The sequence below is a fragment of the Eschrichtius robustus genome, chromosome 5 (genome assembly GCF_028021215.1).
Source record: "Eschrichtius robustus isolate mEscRob2 chromosome 5, mEscRob2.pri, whole genome shotgun sequence".
NCBI classification, from domain to species: Eukaryota; Metazoa; Chordata; class Mammalia; order Artiodactyla; family Eschrichtiidae; genus Eschrichtius; species Eschrichtius robustus.
Genome location: NC_090828.1, coordinates 1,904,677 through 1,925,511, shown reverse-complemented (window position 1 = coordinate 1,925,511; position 20,835 = coordinate 1,904,677). Strand labels below are relative to the sequence as shown.

At 53.8% G+C, this 20,835-nt stretch overlaps 1 protein-coding gene across 3 annotated transcripts in view; it reads right to left on the bottom strand.

Annotated features, from left to right (window-relative positions):
* HDAC4 (histone deacetylase 4) overlaps nt 1-20,595 on the bottom strand; it is a 294,251-nt gene extending 273,656 nt beyond the window's left edge. For 2 of the 3 annotated variants that reach the window (XM_068544110.1, XM_068544113.1), the window contains exon 1: nt 20,500-20,595. The gene's annotated coding sequence lies outside the window, so the exon portion shown is untranslated. The remainder of the gene's footprint in view (nt 1-20,499) is intronic. The other variant, XM_068544112.1, reaches the window with a different exon arrangement.
* Between the last annotated feature and the right edge of the window lie 240 nt (nt 20,596-20,835).

Below are 20,835 nucleotides of genomic sequence, written 5' to 3'. Positions count from 1 at the left end.
TCCTTTGACAATGCTTCCCATGTAATTTAACATATCAAATAATCCTACTTAATTTAATATCTCTCTGAGATGTCTCAGGGTTTCTCTTCCACGAACCTTCTACAACTTTCTGCACTGATATTATTTTGTCCCTTATTTTTTTCCATTCTGAAACAACCAGCTCCAGAACAAATTACTCTCTTTTTCCCTTTAACAAATGCATTCCATTCCTCATACTTTCTTCTACTGAAAACACATCTTACTTTCCTGGCATACTGAAATGTTTCTTATTTTTTAGCAGCTTTAATTACATTATACAATTTTAACCCTTAAGAACCTTAATCTCTAGATAAACCAACAAGCAGCAAGTAATTGTAAACTGTTTGTCATACCCACGTTTCCTGACTGGAAAACTTACGTTTTAGTCTTCCTCTCCTAAGGCAAAGTAGGTAAACTCAGACCCACCCCACCCAGCAATTAATATTCCAATATACATCCTATTTGAAATGACCCAGATAGTCAATGAGTTCTCACTATTTACCTTAGTTTAGTTTTAAGTTACCAAAATCTGGAGAGACTATTTTAGATAGACATTCCCAAAACATAATTATTTCTATAGAGTTTACCTAGAAGTTCTTATCTCATTTACATTTACTTTCCTTAAAAGTTTTTATCACTGACAAGTTACTTAGTCTCCTTGCTGACAAGTTTGCAACAGATATAATAAGGTCTTATTTGACCTCTAGTAAACCTAGGTACAACAGAAGTATTGTACTTAACACTGATGACTCTAAAGACGTGTACTGTATGTGAGTCAAACCACAAGCATGACCCACCTTCTAAGCCACCTTCAATACCAGGTATCAATTCCGTACTGAATATTTCCCGGATCATGTGAACCTGAAATGCATTCTGGCCAGATTTGTTTATATTTCTGACTATTTATATAAGCGCTTAATTTCTTTAAGCCAATTAAATAGAGCTCTTTTATGAATTAGTTTTGGCAATACCACATATCTACAACACACGTATAGATTTGTATAAACATACAAAACACAGAGACCTCATAGTTCCCATTTCAAAGTTTCAGCCATGATTCAGATGCAACAATGTAAAACCCATCAGTTACAAGGGGTTGGATTCAAATTGGGTTTCTAGAAGATGAAACAAATCATGGTCACCTGTCTAGATGACTAAACCCTTTTTACTAATATTTATGGAAAAGATACTTAAGCTTTCTATTTGTCCTTGACAAGTCAAGCTCCAAATCACCTACCCCCTTTCCTGAAATTTGCATCTTAAAAGGATAGGGGAGACAAGAGTTCCTGGAGAAAACCAGGTAGAATATTTGCATCTCAAAGGCATAGAAGAAAGGCTAGTTCCTCCTTGGATGACTTTTTCCCTTAAGGCCAGAAAAAAAAAAAGTTTTTTTCAGTATTTACAAGTCTCTTACAATAAGCAGGGGAGGTTTGGGGAGTGGTAAAAGGATTGGTGGACTTTGGATTATTTCTGGAGCCACACCTCTGGTCCTGTAAAGACTAGATTTGTAAAACAAGGACAGTTTTTTTTTTTTCCTCAAAGAATTGGATGGTCACCTCAATGATTATCAAAGGACTGACACACCCATTCACCCATGTTGGAAAGTTTTACTTTCCCTCCATTACCTTAGGGGAGAAGGCCTCCCCCAAAATTCCTATTGGACTCTGAATATCAGCTATGGTCAGTTTTGTCAGATGGTGGCCTCCTATTTTGGTGATCTATTTACAAACACTTTTGAGGATCCTCCTTGGATTTAAGAAATGCTCTAAGGATGGCCTTTGATCTAAGAGGCTTGCCTACAGCAGTAGGAACAATTTTTAACCCAATTTTTTTTGTCCGTTCCATTCCCATCCCATAGGCACCCTCGACCTTAATTTTACAAGCACACAGATTGGAGGCATTCATGGTGTTAATGAGTGTCTGGATCTGTCCGCTCAAAGACAAAGATATATTGGGTGTCTGGGTGCAGGGAGATGCAGAAGAAAGCAACCTTTAGTTCTAGCACTGCGAACCACTTTAACAGCCCATAGGTTAAAAACTTAGATGGGGTGGAATGGAGACATCCTCTGGCTTGAGACTGAGGCAGGCTCCCCCGGCCAAGAGCAATCCTTTTTCTTGGTAAAATTTCCTAGCAAGGAACTGAAGAGAGCTGGGGGGTAGGGTGAATCGCTTGGTTGGGGGCCTTCCCTCCCCCACCCATTATCATACAGGATTGGGAGGACGAGGGTCCAGGGAAATCAGTCCGCAGAGAGCAGACAGCCCCCATATCTAGTAAGAAAATAACTTTCCTACTTGCCACATCAAGGGCTACCGGAGGAGAAATGACCAGGTGTCCTTTGGGAGCCAGGGAAGGTCCCGGGCTCCATCAGCCTTCGGTCCCCTCAGCCATCACTGGTTTGGGAGCCCTGAATCCCCTTCAGGACTAGGGGCAGTCCCGCTTCCAGTGGCCCCTGAAACCGAGCACGACCCTGTGGGGCTCCTGGGCACGGACGCCTTTCTATGTCCCCTGCTTCTTGTTTGTAGGGACAAGCCTCCAGCCTCCATGACCTTCCCTGAGTTCTAAAGCGCAGATTCAAACAGCTGCTAATCACGGAAGGGAGGGGACGCAGAGACAAGGCAGGAGCAGCCAAGAAACAACAGAGCAGCCTCGGGCCAGGGTCCTGGTCCCTCCTCAAGCGATACTTATAACAATAAATTTGAGCTCTTTACAGAACTAAAACCCCCAACAAATGGAAGATGTCAGCATTCTTCATTCCAGAGCACATCACAGTTTGATAACCTCATCAAGGGGCCACCTGAGGCCAGATGAAAGGAGTGCAGGCCTCGCACGCACCCTATCTTTACCAGCTTCTGCACCCTTGATCCACGGCTATAAAACTCCTCACCAAATCCTCCCGGGCTGGGACACGCAGCTTTTCAGGGCACAAGCCCACTGTGTCGCCCTCTGCCTGGCAAAGCAATAAAGCTATTCTCTTCTACTTCACCCAAAACTCTGTCTCCAAGATTCAATTCAGCACCTGTGCACAGAGGCCGAGCTTTCGGCATCGCCGTCTCATGTGTGTATCGGGCAGGTTCCCAGGGGACTTTTCCCACACAGCAGGCATTCGCCCTTCCAGTGGCTCTCCTAGCCACACTTCAAACAGATCCATCCTTTCTTGGCGAGACAGTGGCTCTGATCCAGGCTTCCTGGATCCTGCCCCCGCCACTGGGCTTTCGTAAGGGAGGGTGACCCTGAAGGTGGTGCAGGGGTTAGGGCTGCCGCCAGTAACTGTGCCGTTAGCTGTTGTCACTGAATCCTGTTTGCCTCTTCAACCCTATCTCTATTGTTGAATACTCTAAAGGCCAAGTCCATGGGCTGATTCATGGGGGTCCGGGGTCTCCAGCTGCCCAGGTGGGGCGTTAGGGGTAAATGGTCTGGAAGACTGTCTCTCCTCAGAATTGGGGTGGGGGGGGGCGTGTAGGAGTTCCCAGTGGTGGACCTCGGGGAGGTGGTCTCATAAGGGATCATCTAAAACATCAGGCTCCCGTGGGGGAAGAAGGCACTTTGGAAGGGGTGTGAGCCAGGCACACCCGGCAGGAGTTCTTTAGACCTGGATCTTGGAATAGCGTCATGAACGTTTGGACGTATGGGACTTCCCATTTTTGGTTAGTATGTCACGACAAGACAGGGGTCTGATGGTTATTTGTCCTGGCACTCTCCCAGTGTCCCTGATATCCCAAAAATGTAAGAAGGGAGTATGCTGCCAGGGACCTTACTGGGTGGACCCCCTCAAGGGAGTGTCACAGAGAAAAGTCCTGACGGCAGTTTAGGAGATGGTATAATTGGCCTGAGCTGTAACAGCCCCTGACTCCTGGGATTTGGGGATTCAGCAGAAAAGGTGTTTAATTAAGTATGGAAAACGGGGCCTGTGGCCATCTGGTCATGAGAAAGGGTCTGTTTGGCAAAAGCAACAGTGGGCTCCCTGCAGGCACCCGAAATCTGCCCGTTTGGTGAGCCTGAGAAGGCCCCTTGGATTAGTCAGGGAAAGGAACAAGAGCCAGTGGGAGAAAAAGCAAACCAGAGTCCCAGGGCCTGAATCCTTCAGAGAGGGAGGGTGGAGACCTAGGCCCTGAGTCAAATAAATGCACTACACGGCTGGGGACAAGTACCAGCCACCCTCCACAGAGGGGAGCCACAGCCTAATAAGCAGACTGAGATTATGCCCTTTGAGGTCCCTTCCATAGTCACTAGGACTGTCCCTTCATGGTCGCCAGAAAAGATGTTGCAGGAAAAAAAATGGTGCACGAGAGGATGGTCATGTCCCAGGTCTCCAATGAGTCCCTGGGATAGGCTGTCAAGTGAGGGTCCTTGGCTTCGCGCAGGAAAGAATTCAAGAGCGAGCCATAGTAAAGGGAAAGCAGGTTTATTTAGAGAGATGCACACTCCATAGTCAGAGTGTGGGCCTTCTCAGAAGACGAGAGGTGGCCCCAGGGCATGGGATCATCTGGAAAGTGAGAGGGGCCCCCGAGGTATGGGGGTGGTTAGTTTTTATGGGCTGGGTAATTTCATAGGATAACAAGTGGGAGGAATATTCTAACTACCTTGGAGAGAGGGCGGGGACTTCCAGGAGTTGGGGCACCACCCACTTTTTGGCCTTTTATGGTCATGGAGCCTGTGGGTGTGTCCTTTAGATGCTAATATATTACAATGAGTGTATAATGAGGCTTGTGGTCTACCAGAAGTCGAACCTTCTGCTATCTTAGGCCTAGCTGGCTCTAACCAGTTTATGTTATATCCTCTTCTTCTTAATGGTTGTGTCATTCTTTTTATGGTTGTGCCCCTTGTCCCCTTCCTTCCTGTCTAAGATATACACACACACACATCCAGTGAATTGCCCAAACTCTTTACCACATGGACTATTTCCCTTCTTTGTCCTCAGCTTCACAGAAGCCTGCTGAGTGCCATTCTCCACTGAGCCCTGCAATCCCATCCCAGAAACGAAGGAAATGCACCAAATCAAAACTTCCCAGCGCACAGCTGCTACTTACTATTTATCAAAGGCCACCGTTCGGTGTGATCTCCAGGATGCGACAGAGCAAACGAATGCCTGTCCTGATAACCTGAGAAAATGACCGAAAGTGACTAAAACACCTCGCATCCAGCACACACAACATAAAATATATTCGTGGTAACTGAGCTGTCACCTGAACACGTGACAAACATGCAAAGTATGATGAAAGAGGCAGATGCTAAGAATTAAGAATAAGGGTGTTGCCTTCCTGGACTGCCTTTCTCAATCATTACAATGAAAACACGCAGCCAGCTGAAGCTGCAGTGAGAGACAAGTGACCCTCGCACTTCAGTTTAGCACATTCTAAAAATACAATTTACAATTCAGCAATATCCTTTCTTTTCATGTAGTCACTACAACACAAACATGCCTCTTTGTTATCTCTAATTACATCTGCATGCAAAACACACTCTAGCTAGGAAAATGTAAGTTCTGGGGAATCTAAACCCATTTTTCAAATTTGAAAGAGAGATGAAAAGAAAGGGAAAGGGGAGAGTAAAGGTGCATTTTATTCACATGCAAAAAATGTAACTGAAAGCTGACTTCAGGTCCTCACCCCAACCTGGTAAATGAGGTATGTAACTTGTCCCCAAGTGGTTTCAAAATTACTATTTCAGCTATATGACTGTGCAGTGGAACCAAATCCGTCTTGATCCAAAAGCCGTGCCATTTACTTTCATGCTTAAGGAAATGCCAGTATCCTGCATGCGTGCGACAAGAAGGTTTCTCATCAGCCTTGGCACTGGCGACATCCAGATCGCCTCAGGGTGAGAACCCTGAAGTAGCCTCTGGCCTGTGCACCTCTCTGAAGCCACCACCCGGTCCATCAGCACACGCAGACTCCGTCCGCTGAGGCTGGCAGCTCCCCGTGTTGCCCAGGCCCCCAGGGCAGGCAGAGAGATGCGAGGCTCACACAGCCCCACGGGCAACAGGCTCTGATCTCACCCAAGGCCCCTGAATCTCTGTACTCTTCACCGCACAGAACCACACCAACAGTAGCTGGTTTCCCAAGCTAGGCAGGGCATGCACCCACAGAACAGATTAAAATTAGGCACCCTAATTATTAAACTGTCACTGCAAAAGCCGGGAATACCATTTTTTTAGAAAACGAATAGGTGAATTAATGGAATTCTTTATTTGCTTGCATTTGTGATACTCAGCCTGTCTTTTATTATCAAGGCAGTCATAAAAAAAATGCTTCAGCCACATATGCAAATTAAATCATTAGTATTTTTCCCAATTACAGTTAACTGCTTATTTGTACTGCTGATCTCTTCTCTCCCAACTTCGTTCTCTTAATATTAGTGATATCGGAAATGCTTTAATAAAACAATCTCAGGCAATACAAGAGAAATAATCTCTATTACACACTTCTCCGATCCTACAGCTGCAGGACCACCTGGTAGTGACCTAGATCAGTCACCCAAGGATTGGCTACACCCCCGGAGCCACAGGGCTCTCATTTCTGTGGGTCCAACAAGAGCTTGAGCACAGAGGGCCACGGGCAGGGGATCTCCCTGGCTCCTTCCCAGAGCCCCCCCCCACAATGGGAGACAGAGCCCAGAGCTCCCCTAGGCAGGTGGGTCCAGACGAGGAGAAGCGAGCCCACCCCAGGTGGGAGCTTTCTGTAACAGGTTCTATTTTATCTAAGAAATCAGGTGAAATGTGCATTCTGCTGCAAAATGTTATATGCATGCATCCATGTTATACGCGTTTGTTTTAACGTTAAGGCGTTTTACGTAAGTGTCCAGCTCACGGATTTCACCCCCTTCTGGCCAGTCTTCCGATGCCCAGGAAGACACGCCCACTTCATGTGGCCACACCCCCACCTGATCCCGCCCAGCAGCTTCCAGGGGCCCACTTTCCCTGCAGCGCCCTCACTGGCCAGAGGTCCTGCACTGCTCTGAGCCTCGCTAAGCAGACCCCTGTCACTCACACGGCAACTCTGAGGTTTGACAGTTTGTGAGCAAACTTCCCTGTCTGTGAGCTAGGATCCCGAAAGGACGAGAATAAGGCTGGCAGTTGGGAGACTGAGCCAGGCTTGGAGAACAGATGTGATGGAGGCCAGACCAGGACCACGGACCAAGGCAGGGCCAGGGACCGGGAGCCAGAGCAGGGACAGAGGCTGGGGGGCAGGCACAGGAAGAGGGGCTGGAAGAGGTGCCTCAGCACCCGGCTTCTCCGAACATCAGGAAAATCCACAGCACGCACACGGTCCACAGCGAAGCAGCAAAGGGAAGTTCTCATTCCAGTCCAACCACTGAAAGACGGTCTGATGACCAATTACAATCTATTCTTTTCTCCTCCACGTGAAGCCCCAGGAACACCCACTCCGCAGCTCAGCCAGCAGCCGTGAGCCCTGGCACTGAGGGCCCAAAACTGTGAGAGCAGGGAGCTAGAGTGGTCACCACTGTAAGACTAAAGACCAAAGATGGGAAAGGGGGGGGGGTCACCACCACAGCCAGGTGAGAGTGTCCTGGCCAGGGGAGGAACCATGTGACGTGGGTCCACTGCCACCTCCTCGAGGACTTGTGGGTTGAGGGATGCAGGGGAAGAGGAGCACCCCCCACTGGCGGGCTCAGAAGATGAAGCAGGTCCCATGGGAGCTGGGGGAGGGTGCAGGGCCGGGGACCTGGGTGCCTGGCTGATCGACAGGCCCGAGCCCTGCTGCAGCTGCCCTGGTCACTTGGGACGCACCTCCGGACCAGCCTGAGCCCTGGAACGTGGCGACACAACTGCAAGACAAGAGAGCTGCTGCCGAGGGACAGCCCGCCACACGGCAGCTGCGGGAGCGGCTGCTCGACCTTCCCGAGAACCAGCAGAGTCTGGAGGCGGGAGAAGCACATCCCAGGGCGGCGGGCGGCCTGGCCTCAGCCGCCCCAGCCTGACGGAGACCCCGGCCCTTTGCTGGGACAACACTCAAAACTCATGTGCCCGAGAAAACCCAACTTGCAAGGATCAAAAAACAAAGTATCTCCGCTTAGAGATGAGGAACCGGGTGAGAATTGCACTCCACGGAGGGAGGATTTCATCACCCCAACCGCCATCAGATGCACCCTCGTTCCAGAAACTCTGCTGTTCCTCATTAAGTGGGGGGTGGCCAGAGGTGAGCAGCTCGAGCCAGCCCAACAGGGATCCCGAGAGGGGCTGACTTTCCCGGTTCACAGAGCTCGCGCGTGTGCACGTCTGCTCATGTGCATGCGTGTGCATGTGTGCACACGTGTCCTGTGTGCAGGGATCCCGAGAGGGGCTGACTTCCCCGGTTCAGAGAGCTCGCGCGTGTGCACATCTGCTCGTGTGCATGTGTGCATGTGTGCACACGTGTCCTGTGTGCAGGGGAGGGTGCCCTCGCCAAGGCTGCACATCCCAAAACTTAGCCGTGAGCTGAAGAAGATGCGAAGCGGAGGGCACGGGTAACAGACGGCCCAGAGGAGGTCACCCGCTGCAAGGGCTGCCCTGCCCCCCGGCACCGGGGCGGCCCCACCCTCCCAGGCCCAGGGGCCACCTCCAGCTTCCCTCCGCCATACTGGCTGCTGGTTCCTCACACTGTCTGGCAGGGCTCTGCCCGGCAAGGAGCACAGGGCCAGCCACACCAACTTGATGCCCAGGAGAGCCTCCGTCTCCAGCCCCGGTGAAAGGCCCCCCTCCCCCAGAAGGAAAACCTCCGAAGGGGGGTGGTGCAGGTCTGAGGTCCTCTGCCTCTCGCTCTGGCTGGGCCACCTTCCACCCTGGGGGACGTGAGTCTGTACCAGGCCTGCTCCCCCAGCTGTCAGGGTGTCACACTTAATCCTCACAACACGCTCTGACCGTGCAGCAGAGGAAACCGAGGCGGGGGACGGTGGGTAAATGCCACGGAGCAGCTAGGCTGCACCAGGCTGCACCAGGACACGCATCCGGGCCCCTTTCCACGACGCCAAGCCCCTCACCACCCTGCTTTTGCGATCCAGCAGTGCACCCCAGCATGAGGCCTGCGCTTCCCACCTAGGGGTGGGCAGCTTTACTGTGCGTTCCAACTCGTGCGTACACAGAAAGGCAAGGGCTCAAAGCGCCGCCTAGCTCAAACCTAAGTCCCCACCGTCAAGCTACCTGCGCCGGGTGTCAGCTTCCCAGCAGTCAGCTGGGAGTGGTAAGGAGAGCCAAGCCACAGGGGCGCAATGCACTAGCAGAGAGCGTTCAACAGCAGCACAGAGCCCGGCACTAAAGAAGCACCGCAGGACACTGGTGGGAATTCCCAGCCCGGGGGCACGGGAACTAAGCAAGGCCAACGGAGTTTCTTCCCCTCGTGCCGCACGGCAGGTCTGGGAGCCGGGCCCTCCACCTCGTCATCTTATCCAACCTGAGCCTGAAAACATCCCTCCACGACAGAAATTCTCGTGCCCACTTTGCAGATGGGAGGACTGAGGCGCAGGGAGACTGAGGCTGTGGAGCCCAGATCTGTCTGAGCCCCTGGCCCCTGCACACGGGCAGATGTTACCGGCGGGGCTCGGCTGACACGCCCTGCACTGTACCTTCTCAGGACACCCCGGCATCTGCCCACCTCTGCCCAGGGCAGGAAAGCTGACGTGGGCTCAGCCCCTCCCCAGAGCATCCTCAGACACCGCACTGGGCCTCTCAGGTTGCCTGGAATCAGCCCTGAGGGCAGCGGGTCAGTCAGCTGGCAGGGCCCAGTCCCCTCTGTCTCGGGGCTCCACTGTCCCCACTCTAAGGGCTTCTCCACGAGACTGTCACATCCTGCGGAGGGAGAGACCGGAGGACTTGCCCTGATGAGCTTCTGTTACCTCTAACCCACCCTGCCAACTGGCCAGCTGCCCCTGACCTCCAGGGCCCAGGGTACGACCAGGAAGAAGGAAATGCCAGGAGACTGGTGGGCCCACGTCCGCTGCCGCAGAAGGCCTGGTCAAGGCCTCACCTCCAGACCCTCCTGAGCCCTCTCCTCCTCGGTGAACGGGGACCGGCTCCCTCCAGAGCTGCCGCAGGATTCCGTGAGACGAGGTCTGTGAAATGGTCGGCATGGCCCTGCGCACAGTGGGCCCACACGAAAGGCCATTCTGGAGCTGAGGCCGGGGCTGCGGAGAACAAGGGGCCCCGTGGAGGGCGCTGCCCACTGGTTCCCGCCTCAGCATCTGTCCCGTCCCTCTCCTTCCCACCACCAGCGACTTGCCTAGGAGGGAAGCTGACTCCCCAGCCAGCCTCTGGAACAGGCTGAGCCACTCAGCGCATTCCATACCCTTGACCAAAGTGACGGTTCAGAGTGGACCAGTGACCTAAGCCAAACCAAGCAAGTGGAGGACGTTTTGCTGAGACGAAGATGCAGTCTCTGCTGGCGGGCAGGAACCAGCAAGTGTGTAGTCCTGCGAGGAGCTGGCAGGGCCATCTCAGGACCAGGAAGCAGACTCTCCCAAGACAGGGGAAAGAAACAAGATCTTGATGAGGCCGCAGAGGAGCTGGATCAAGCCCTGCCTGAACCCTACCTTCACCTGCACTTTCCCAGAAAGCAAGTCAGTCAATTCCCTGCAGCACACAGTGCTCTCTGAACCTGCCATGGAGAGATCCTTTCTAATGGCGAGCTACCAGAAACATCTTCCTGCTCAATACTGAGAGCTGCTCACAAAAAAATCCTGTTAAAGTGTAGGCCCCATCATCCCAGGGAGGACACAACCTGATCCTGGCCTGTTTCTCCATCCACCAGAGGCCACCTGATCCTACAACACGGTCACCTGCCCCCCCCCACCACATACACACCCACAGAGCCACCCATGGAGGGCTGCGCCCATGGAGTGCCAGAAGCACCCAGCCTCTCCCGTCTCTAAATCCTACACTGCCCTCCTCCTGGGAGCACTGCCCCTTCACCCTGCCACCAGGAGCCGGCCCCAGGTCTCCACCCACGACCTGAGCACTCAGGCCACACAGCTTTCCTCGAGCCACTTACTGCCACGTGGGGCAGCCTTCTGAGGCCGGCTGCAGGCGAGGGGCATGCTGTCCTTAAGGGGCCCTGCTGGTGCTCGATAAACAACAGTGAAGAGGAGGGGAAACGAGCAAACTCGCTACTGGGTTTGTAACACATTCACATTGTCCCAGGACGCCCCCTTTTCTGGACACCAGGAAGCACCACGGACAGCAAAGACGGTGCGAAACGTCCCTCATCCCTGTTCACGGATCACCCTCGCGGCGGGACCTCAGCACCTCCGACCAGGGACGAATCACACAGCAGCCACGGCCCAAGTGCAGCAGGGCAGCCGCTGCCCCGTCCAGGCCCCGTGCACCGGGCGCCTCACACGCAGGGCAGCGCGCTCGGAGCTGAGGGCGCTCCGTGCACAGTGGAAGGGACGCTGCTGAGCTGTCAAGAACGGGGTCTCTGTGAGCTACGGAGAGTGCCGGCGAGGACAAACACAGAAAACAACTCGCTCCCAAGCGTGACTGAGCTCCTCCGGGGAAGCACGCACCTGGCCGTGACTTCAGCAGACGCAGGCGCGGGGGTTAGGGTCAGGGACTCCCGCAGTTACGTAACAGCTGCCAGCCCTCCCCTTGCAGACAACATCCCACCGGAGACCTGCCCGCAGAAACGGGGAGAGGGGCCGAGCCTCAGGGACAGGCTCGCGGGCCCACCACCCCATTTCGGCCTCCAGGGGGGAGCCCTCCTCCCATCCTCCTGAAGAGACAGGCAACACCAGCCGGGTGGTCACGGTGAAGCGGAGCTCTCAAGCCCGGCCTGCCTCAACACCCACGCTCTGCCCTCGGCACCCCCGAGCCTCGGAAAGCAAAGCACCTATGTCTGCGGAAACCCTCTCGTGCACGGCAGGCCAATCAGCGCCACGATAAACAGAATTAACACGTCCACAAGCTAGACCCTTAGCCCCACACACGTAAGGCAACCCGAGGAGCCACAGGAGAGGAAGGCCCTGAAACAAGAGCAGAGGCCCACCTCATGCCTCCTTCTTTTTCAGCTCTGTCCCCTCCTTACTTCGAGGAATTCTGAAAATCATAGCTCCGCCAAAATGCAACCCACATTTGGATGAACACAATCCACTCCGACACAGGAAGACATTCTCACTCGGGGAAGGATTTAGGGGATGCGTTTTAACACTACTGTTTGTTAACTCCAAATCCCAAAAGGCCCCGGGAGGTGAGATGGATGCCCCCCCAGTGGGGCCGACCCCACCCGAGGCTCGGCCGCTGGGGCAGAGGAGGCCGCCTGCAGCTGCCCGGCCCAGCCCAGCCCGTGCTCCTTGGGGGCTCTCAGCAGAAACGACACTGAGGATGTCGCAGGTCGACTGCCGCCCAGGCTGACGGCGGCAGGGGATGCGCTCAGGCTGCTGCAAAACTGGCCAGACCTGGAGCATAAAAGTGAAAGGAAAACAAGGCGCTCCCGAGGAAACAGAATTAGGCACTTAAGTGCCCCCGTGACGTGTCCTTCAATGGGTCCCTCCAACCCAGAGGGCCGGGAAGGAATCACACCACAGCCCCTACGCTGGCAAAGGAAGGTGCTTCCAAAGAATGGGACTGAAACCTCCTCTTGTGGCCTTTTCAGTGCAAAATCCTCTGTGAATTTTACAGCCGTGAGGGTCTTGATCCACTGTGGCGCTTCCCGACCGCTTCTTTACGACTCTTCGTAAAGGTCCCCGATGGCCGAGCGCCGCACCCCCGGGGGGTGGTTATACTCTTAATTTTCCCTCGTCAACCACAGGCCCCTGCCCTGGAGGGTCGCAGGCCCCGGGGGACAACTCCACTGCCACCCCCAGTGTCCAGGGCCCCAGAGGTGGGGTGCGGGCAGGCTCAGCAGGCCCCTCTGACCCCGCAGCCCTCGTGGGGCTGGAATGCCAGCTCTGCGGGGAGCCCTGAGCAGCACCTCGGAAGACCTACGCCCGCCAACTTGCTCATCGCCCTTCACCGTGTTCTGCCGGCCTGCTGGGGTCCCGCTTCAGCCAAGGCACCCGACGACACGGTGTCTGCCAGGAAAGCCCCTGCGGGGGGCTCAGAAGCAGGTTTTCACTCCTAATAGAGGAGAAGCTGGCTCAAGCCCCTTCCAGAATGTTCCCAACACTGACCCCCGGGGTTCGAGTCCTGACAGCTACTCTAAGGAGTCCCAGACCTAGAAGGGGGCTCTCAGTCACACTGGCGGAAGGAAGGAAGGGAGGGAGGGAGGGAGGAAAGAAGGAAGGAAGGAAGGGCCACCTCACTTGAGGATGTGGAACCGGGACCTCCAGCCCCCCGTTGCTGTGGGCAGCCCTAGCTTCTTGCCAGAGCCTGGGGGACAGCGCCACGCTGCAAGCACACGCTCCAGAGAGGGGCCGGCTGGGCCACAGGCCGCGGGGGCCTCAACCAGGTTAGACCAGCAGAGGCCAGGCACGTGGCACCTCGCGGGAAAGAGCGAGCACAGAGGGTCAGAAGCCTCGATCGCGCATAAGCAGCCTGCACACACGTGAAGCGGCAAGGCAGCCAGCCTGTCTGTCGGTCCGGCTCATCCCTCCTCCCGCGCTGCGGCCCTGGAGCCCTCAGGGCCGGGCCACCATCCGGCCCGACGGCCTTTCCACCCTGCGGCAGCCCCGCTGCTCCGGCTGAAGAGGACCACGCTCCACTCCCAGCCCTCCTGTCTTCCCTCATCTGAGCCTGGCTCCTCCGCCCCTGCTGCCCGCCGCAGGCCCCCTGCCCCCCAGCCTCCCACGGCCTGGTGCACCTGTGTGTGGTTATCCCCACGCCTACCCCGTCCCCCCCCCCCCCGACGTCTAAGCTCCTTGCGGCTCAGGGCTTCCTGCCCAAGACCGGGCCACAGGGCCTGCCTCTGCCCGCCCCAACACGGGAGCATCTGTGCAACTCCTCCGCTCTCACGGAAGACTTCCTACGTGCGTGAGGTGCGGGTTTGGTAGTTGCAAAATTATAACCGACCAATCAGAAACGTTTAAGAGACAGGCTCCCTACCACCGCCGCCGCCACGGCTCCGCCACCAAAGACAGGCCGGTGGGAGCGGCGCGGGGGCGGTTGGGGGGCACCTAAATTTCTCTTCCCAAGTTTGCGGAAGACCCGCCGCAGCCAACAGCGCCACGCGAACCAGCTGATGGTCGCTCCCGCGAGATCACACAGCTCCGCCAACCACGGGCAGGACGGCACTCCCACCGGGTAGGCCAGCTCAAGGCTTCCAGGCCCTAAGAGCTGCCCAGCCATCGCAAGCTCAAACATCGACCCAGCAAAAGCGCTTGACCCACGCAGACAGAATACCTCATAAACAACAGTAAACTAACACAGCCTGACATGCGCATTTTTAAACAGAGCGGACTCCAAAATGTTTACAGACGCGACCATAGGAAGGTATCATGTTAAAACTATGAGGTTAAATAAGAAATGATTAAATAGCGTCATTAATTCCAATTTGAAACAAGCAGGGGAGCGCGCCTTTAACACAAGCAGCGGCTGGCCACCTGGAACACTGGCACCCTGGGCGATCCGGACAAGGGCCGAGCCCTGCACGCTGGCTGGGCCGCACGCACAATGGCCCCATTTGCCACTTGACGGCTGGGCGTTTAAGGCCCTTCTTCCTCTCGTTCCTCTCTGCATCACAAAACCCACTTCAGTTGTATTAATTGCAGCTACTTAAAAGCACATAATCTCCAAAATCAGAACCAAGAAGTTCCCAGATTGAGGCAGAAAGGAAGCAGGCAATTCCAGAGCACAGGCAGATACCCAGAAGGTGCCATGAGGCCAGAGGACCAGTCCACATCCAGGCCCTCCTCCCAAGGCCTTCGCTGTGCCGTGCATCCAGCCACACATTCATTCATTCATTGAGGCACTGCCAGGCACTGGGCACAAAGCAGGCAGGAGGCCCTCGCGGCCCCTCCACCCCGTGGAGCCCCCCTGCTGGTAAGACAGGGGACATTAAACCACTAATGTCGCAATGAGCTACTGAAATTACACAAGCAGATCCTGTTGGGAAGGAGTAAAAAGGATGTGAGGCCATGTTTAACAGGGGACCAAAGGCTGAGCTTGGATTGAGGCATCAGAGAAGACAGAGATGAAGAGAGGAAGTTCCAAGAATTGGAAACAGTGTGTGCAAAGGCCCTGGGGCCAAAGGGGGCTTACAGAGAGCAAGGAAGCAAAGCAGGTAGGGGCTGAAGTTCAGTGAGCAGGACAGGTGCTATCAGACGAGGCAGGCCTTGCAGGATCCTAAGACATGACAGGGTTTTGAGCATGGTAATGACGGGTACGGCTCTGCCTTGGTCAAGACCACTTAGGTGCCATCGGCAGCGCAGCCTGGGCCAGAGCCCGCCCAGACCCAGGAGGCCAGCACTGCCTTGGAGAGCTTACCAGAGTCAGAGAAACAAATCCCCTAAATTCTTCCAATGTTAAGCATATGTATCAACTTACCAAGGACTTGGTTTTCCTCCTTTATAAATACTGGAGTTGAAGAGTATTTTCCCCCCATGGAAATATCAGCCTTTTTAAAAAAAGTATTATTATTAAAAAGTCACACAGGCTTACAGAAAAATTTATACAATACCAACGTGTACAAAAAGACAATGAAAGTCACTCACATCCCGTTTTCCTGACACCCCAGAAGGCCACTGTTATCACTTTAGAGACCCAAGTTCTTAAAAAACAGAAGGGGTGGATTCTGTTCCAGACCTGCTTTTTTCACTTAACACACTGCACACTTCTGCTGACCTTTGAGCCTGTGCATAGATTTCCACAGGATGAAAATACCACAATGCATTTAATAAGTATCACCTTTATAAATAATGTACCAATAACATCCTGTACGTATCTGGATATCCATGTGCTTATCACACCCCTTCCTAAAAATAAATTCCAATAAGTAGAATTGTTAGAACAAAAGGAATGACCGTTTAAAAATTTGACACATAAAACTTTTCTGGAGAGTAACTAAATAATTAATAATTAATAATAGCCAAAACTTATATTGTGCTTACTGTGTGCCAGGCCCTATTCTAAGCACTTTCCGTGTATTAACGTATTTAAATTTTACAAAACCCATGTAGGTTAAGAATTATTATTATCACCACCAACAGGCGCCATCAAACTTAGCCTATGCTAATATGGTGGGCATAAAAAAATCTTTCAGCTAAATCTCTTTATTAGTAAAGCTAAGTCTTTTTTATTATTAGCCACTGGGATTTGCAGATTTATGTGCTTTGCTCATCATGCAAGAGGGATGCTCATCCTTTTCTTATTGGTTTGCAAAAGCTCTTTACATACTGACTATTGAGCGTATATAGGCATAATACGTTGTAGATTTTTTTCTCTCACTGTCACTTAACCTCACTTATGAAGTCTTTTGACAAAGAGAATTTTCTTTAATTCTTATACTGTTAAATCTGTCGATATTTTCTTTTAAGTTTCTGGCTTGGTGTTAAAGGAGAATGGATTAAGTCAGTGATTTTTCCAAGTTTCTGAAACTTTCTTCGAAGATAATCCTACAGACAAGAGTGAAGGCCAGCCTACTCTGGCTGAAGTGGACATGGGGCACCAGGTGCCCTCCACTACCCTCACCTGCCCCCATGAAGCCTTAGGAGAAGATCCAAGCATGGGACACAGCCAACCCCGGCTGACAGGACTGTTCAGATCCTTTCCAGTTCTACAAGGCCACACACAGCACAGAGGACAGCATGAGAAAGCCAGGATTATTTCCCAGACCCTACTGAAACCCAGAATCACCTATGACAGCTCCGACACCACCCAATGCAACACTAAACCTAAAAGGTATTCCAAACTGTCCTCTTCTCAAAGAGGCTACACTCTCCCAAACACCTCGATGGGCAATGCTGAACTTCAACTTCAAGACCGTCAGGGGCCCGGAAGCGGAGGCACGGAAAAGAGAGAATCAACATTCGGGACTCAACACAGCAAGGGGTACCAGATGCTACATTTTCACATCTGTCTCAGGTTCCTCCTGTGCAAGATGGGTGTGGTAGCAGCCCCCTCCTGAGGCTGTGGAGAGAGAGAAATGGGGCAAGTACTTATGACAGCTTGTAGCCCCAAGTATGTGCTCATTAAACAGTAGCTACTGGTCTATGTTACATTTACAGTTGACCCTTGAACAGCCTGGGGCTAAGGGGCACCGACCCCCCACACAGTAGAAAACCTGAGTTATCAGTCAGCCCTCCGTATCCACAGTTCCACGTCCCAGATTCAATCAACCACAGATGGTACAGTACTACAGTACGAACTGAAAAAAGTGCACAGATAAATGGAACTGCACAGTTCAAGCCCATGTTGTTCAAGGGTCAACTGTATGAATATCATGATCTCCTCACCAGGAAAGAGGAAAACTAGTCTGGTTTCCACATCTGCTGCTACAGAAGCTGATCTGTCCCCACGGTGATATGGAGGGTCGCTGTGGAGGCAACCTGTGTCGGGCCCTGGCGCTTCCTCCCGGGAAGTGAGGAGAAGGCAAGTCAGTCAGAAGAGGCAGCAGAGGGGCCAGCCGCTCCCTAAACAGGTCCACCCGCCCCGCCTCCTCGCGCACACAAGCCCAAGCAGAGAAAACGACCTTATGAACAGAACTCGCTGATCCCAGATCGGCGATGCTTCTCCCAAAAGAAACGTTGCGTGAACACACGCTGCTAAGGTGTGTGAAGACGCAGCGTCACTTCTGACACGGGGCCCCTCGTCTGACTTGAACCAGAGATGCTGTGCCTTCCTCTAAGTCAAGGCCAAAAGCCCTGAGCCCACTGCACACCAGAGCACACGCTGACTGACAGTCTTGAGACTGAAACCAAGCCCCCTCCAGACTGGCTCCCTGGCCCCCACCCCAGGCCCAGCGGGGGCTGCAACCACCAGGGCAGGAACTCGCCCCCTGCCTAGAACAGCGGGGGCTCAGGCTCAGCTTCTCAGGCCGCGGAGTGAGGGGGCATCCACAGAGGCTGGGCCGGCGTAGACCCCCAGCTGCACAGGCAGTGATCCTGGTCCAGGGACCCAAAGCCCGGCCACAGCCCGTCGCCCCGCGACCCCCAGTGGCAGTTGTCTCCCGTCCTCTGCATCTCCCTCGCTCCCTCCCTCCATCAGGTACCAATCTGTTTCTCACGGCAGCTTCCGAGTGATGAAAGCCCGGCGTTTTCAATAGAGAATGGTACGGACGAATTCTCCAGGAGTGATGAAATGTTTCTTCTGCTCTGGCAATTAAGACGGCAGAAAGTCGCCTTTCCTCGGGTGCCACCCCCAACATCAAAGGATGAGAATTCAAAGCTATTCATGCTGCATTGAAACCTCACAATGCAGCTGGAAAATGGAAGTCGATTACTGGACATAAATATGCAGTAGTTAAAAGGAAAGAGTTATAACGAAATTCAACTGCAGCAACCCCACAACGTGTGGAAAGTTCCAGAACTGGAGTCCTCCTGGGAAACATCAAGAGGGGCATCCTTAGAAAGCAGGTTTCTGACCACTGAGTCAAGATCTGCGCTCAGGTGGCACATGGCCTGGGTGCCATGTTGTTTTGTCCATCTGGCTCCAGCAACAGGCCCCAAGGCCTCTGAGAACATGGCATTGAGAGATTTTTATTTTGCATGGCTGTGAAGCTGCTGACCACAGAACATTCTCTCTTGGCTCAGGGCTGCTTAGGCCACATCTGTCCTTGGTCCCTAGGCCTCGCAGGCCTCCATGCAGACCACAGTCGTCCACCCCCACACACACCCCCAGCCCAGGGCTCTCCCAGGGGCACTCTTGCTGCCAGCTCCCCTCGAAGGAGAAAGAACTAACCCTAAAGAGGGCAGTGTTACATCTGCCTGCCGCACAAATCCTTCTTTTCTAATTGATTACTGCTCTCTTTAGGAAGGTATGTGATCTTTAAAATAATAGCCCAGAACACAGAAAGCTACAGAAGTCTAACAATGTGTCAGGATGTGTGTTTTTAAGGCAGGAAAATACTTCCCTCCCACACAAATGTGAGTTCTGGGGAAAGATGCCACAGATCCAAGGGAGTAGAATATCTGGGAAAGCTTGATGGGTCTTAAAAATAGATAATTGAACACAGATTTTAGAATTCTCAGGAGCTACCTGGAAAAAAAAAAAATGAAATCTCACATATTTTTGATATCCAAAACTCCATTCTGATGAAACTTCTAAGAGGGTGGCATTTTGCATTTCCAATTATAATAGAGTAATTGTGTTGCCATAGTTACTGCAAAATTCTGCAATAACTTTTGTTGCTTTGTAATTGCTGTAGTGTATATTTGTGTACAAGCAGCTGAGTTTTGTTAATTCAATCCCTCTCCCTCACTCCCCACCCCGCCCGCCCAATCACCACCACCACCTTTCCTGGCCCCATCCAAAGCACAAAATTATCAGAAGCAACTCAAACTCCAAGCAACCACCATCATACTACAAAAGAAAAAGTGAAACCAGGCCAAGGTGCAAACCCACCAGTATCCCCCCAGTCTTGCTGGGCTGGCGCTGGGCGAGGGCTGTTTACATGTTTACTCCCAGACCTCCTGTGCCTAGGTGGTTTGTGGGAATAAACAGAAAAGCCTGAGTAGAGAAAAGAAGGGAAGCAAAGTAACTACACAGGCCCTTTCCTCCCTCACCGAGGGCAGGCAGAGCTGCTGCAAGCAATTAGGTAGGTCTCTACAGTAATGCAATTAGGATTTAGTTAAGAAAGTCATTAGTTTTAAAATAACTTGAGTTTAATTTATGCAACACTTTATTTGAAAATTGTGTCACAGCAGGTCAATTTACAATATGCAATAAAGGAAACATTCATATCAGCTGCTGCAAGTTATTACAAATTTTTGATGTGCATTAAATGAGTACACTGGGTTCCACCCCCGCCCTTTCCAACTGATACGCACGATCTCCTGCTATAACAGTGTCAAATAATTCAACGCTAAATGTAAATACGAGATAATTTCCTTCTAATTCCATGGTGTGTGCTTGCAATGCCGGGAAACGCGGCTCCCGTCATCTGGGCAGGACGGGGCCGCAGCTCGGCCTGTGGGAAGCCTGCGGGCACCCACTCGGGTCGTGGACACCCCCACCCCTGCCGTTCCGGTCCGGGGCACACACCAGGCGACGGCGCACCCCGCCCGCCAGCCCCGGGAGGGACGTTTTTCTGCAAACTCACAGCCTCGACAAAGTTACATAAACGGCGCCCGCCCGGGCTCGGGAGCCCCCGGCCCACCTGCCGAGGGCTCGGCCTGGACCGGTGCGGGCGCCCGGGGCCCGCCGGCCGTCCTGCCCCCGCCCCGCGGCGGCCCTCGCCGGCCGGGGCTGCAGGGGAAGGTCCGGGACGGGCTCCGGCTCAGCTCCGGACACCCGCGGGCCGGCGCCACGCGCGGCCTGGGCGCACGGGCCGGACCGGGCCGGCCGGGCGGACCCCGGCGTCCACCTGCCGGGCCGGGCGGCGGGGGCGTGGAGGCCGGCGGGCGGCCTGCGGGCGGGCGGGGGGCGGACAATGGCCCGCGGGCCGGGCCGGGGCAGCGCTTACCGCGGCGGCGGCGGCGGCGGCGGCGGGCGCTCTAGCCCAGCGCGGACGCTCCGAGCCGCATCTCCTCAGCCTGCGCCGCCACCACCACCGCGGGCGGCGGGCGGGCGCTCGGGCGGCGGCGACAGCGGGGACGCGGCCGCGGCGCGCCGGGCCCAGGCGGCTGAGGCGGCGGCGCGGGCGGGCGGGCGGGCGGGCGCGCGGGCTCGGGCGAGGCGGCGGCGGGGACGGTGCTCCGCGGCGGCGGCCCCACAACCTCCCCTCCTCATTCACAAAAAATTGACCCACGTTGAACCATGATGCTGCTCCCCCCGCCAGCACCGAGCCGAGTGCTGATAG